Source organism: Phytophthora infestans, genomic scaffold (assembly GCF_000142945.1).
Source record: "Phytophthora infestans T30-4 supercont1.219 genomic scaffold, whole genome shotgun sequence".
NCBI lineage: Eukaryota > Oomycota > Peronosporomycetes > Peronosporales > Peronosporaceae > Phytophthora > Phytophthora infestans.
Genome location: NW_003303540.1, coordinates 17,996 through 20,487, shown reverse-complemented (window position 1 = coordinate 20,487; position 2,492 = coordinate 17,996).

The window sequence follows — 2,492 nt, the reverse complement described above, 5'->3', positions numbered from 1 at the left end:
TGACAGGCGAGATGTGTCCAGCAAATTTCTCCAGCGGCACTGGTTTTCCTGCTCCCAAACTTGAGCCTCTTGCTCCACTTGTGCTGCTTCAAGATACTTCTTTTTTTGCTTCAGCGCCGTGTGTTGCTTTGTGTGTTGCTTCTACATTGTGTGTTTCTACCGTTACTTCGTCGTAGGCTGAGCATTGAGTAAAGTCGCTATGCGAGGATGCCTCGGGTGTATCTTTCAGCTTGTCTTGAACTGACTGAAACGACGCTATCCCACGGCTGAAGGCTTCATCAAGCTTCGCCATTTATGTCATGTTCCAACGTGGCCGAATACTCGAAGCCGGCATTTTTGCAAACTGGTGGTTTTGCGCGGCGATATACATCAAGTGCTGGCAAGGTAGATGGTGGGTGCAATAGAATAGGCAGGAACAGCTCCACTCGAAGTCGTTACATTGGAAAATGGTTCCTGGCGTACTTATTTCCCATTGACCCACGTCACTTAGTCGTTTGGCAAATGTGTTCTGAGCCAAAATCTCCATTAAAAAATCCCACTGGTCCCGCACTTTTATTAGCGTGTCGTGGCACATGTCTTTTGCGAAAAGAGAAAGAACTTGTGGACCCGAACTGGTTGGCGATTGGTAATTGGGTGCTTGCGCATGGCAGCGATCTGCTGTCGAATAACCGTTGGTGTGTCAATAGGTCACTAATCGTGAAGTCAATTGCGATTTATTCCCAAGGAGCCGTTTAGCTGATTTATAATTAGACTCGATGCGGTTGGTCGTCGTATTCCCAGCGGTGACGAATTTTCAGCGAGTGTCGTTTGCCCACACGGGACTACATGTTTTCCGGTTTTCTTAAGAATACTCCAGCAGCTTGGGGCACTCTTCTTCACACCTCCGAGTAAACACGTCTACTTCAGCGTCAAACCTAGACTGTGATTTGCTGGAGACACTGGTAATAAATAAAATAAGCAACACAGAAAGCAACACAACATTAAACGTTATTGCTAATAAATCAACTTCGCAAAGGCAGCCTCCATCGCTTCTCGTTGAGCCATCTTTAGATCATATTTGGGACGTCGGCAGACCTTCCGCCAATATGTCAACGCGTGAAATTGACACATAAGTATCTTAGCGTCCGGGAAAGCTTTCTCGAGAACCCGTCATTCGACAAAGTCCTTATCGATGACGACACTTTGAACAATGCGCCAAGTCGGGTTTTTCGCTTGAAAATCTCAATGATGTACTTCATCGTAGCTGCCTTCTACAAGAGCAAGGAAACTAATTACTGGAATCCTTCTTCCCGTTGCTGAGCTGCAACAAGACTGCCTATAGAACGGCGACACATTTCGTTATTTTTTCATGTTATCTTCATCAGAAGTAAAAACAACTAAATTGAACATACATAAATTATACCCCAGATTGTTGGTTCCATGTGTCCAGTCCATGACCAGTTTTCGAAGATGTCTTCTGAATTGACGATTGCATCGCAATGATACAAGTAATCTCAAGCTGATCCTGGACGAGAAGTACATCATTACCACTATCCTCGTCGACAAAACTGTCCATGTGTTAACCTTAGATCTCTCAGTACTCGACTAGCCGAGCACTTGTCACACAAGATTTCACGTCAGTGAGGCGTAAGCACCATATCTGTATCCGAACTCATTTTAAAATTATCGTCAAATTGACAAAATACGTCAGGAAAAATACAACTGCAAGTGGCGTAATAGTAGCACCCATCGAGCTTTTCCGACATGTATCGATTAGTATCAGCCGTGCGCGACTTCATCTGGTTAAAAGACCAAGTTCTTGGTGGACTTGCGGGGTGCGTGGCATTGACTTCGCCCGACGATACGAGTCGTAGATGGTTTTATTGGTGTGTAGCGATATCTGTGAATCAATCAGATATTGATATCGCTTAGAAGCCGGGCAACTAATTTGAGACCCACCTCCGTTCCTTGTGCAACGATCACTTGCCATGTGGCTTGACCATACACGACGACACGCTCAGCCCGTACGAGGAAGCCTGCTTCACATCCGGTAAAGCGTGAATCGTAGTCACGGCAGCCTTCGCCGCGTGAATCTTGTGACGATCCGTGAGTGGTAACACAAGTAATTCTTCGCAGCGTAATCCGTAAGTATGTCATTGAACTCACTCCAGTCTTAGAATGCTTTCTTTGGAAGCTCCGGTACATACTTAGTCACTGATGTGTGGGACTTCTCCATGGTTTCCCGAAGTTGCCAAGTTTTTGTTCGACGTGTAGACTTGCGAGCTGTGTGGACTTGCGAAATCGGCTTGTAAACGGGATCTGTACTTTTGCTAGTCTTACTAGCTGTCGGGTCTATACTCATTTCTGGCTCGTCGATCTGGGAGCGGGCCTGTTTTTTGTGTGTGCTTTCTTTTAGATCTCGAGCCTTAAATAATAAAGCAAAAATATTTGTAGCAACATATGCAGCAACATAGTCAGCAACATTCGCAGCACGTAACCAACAACATACGCAG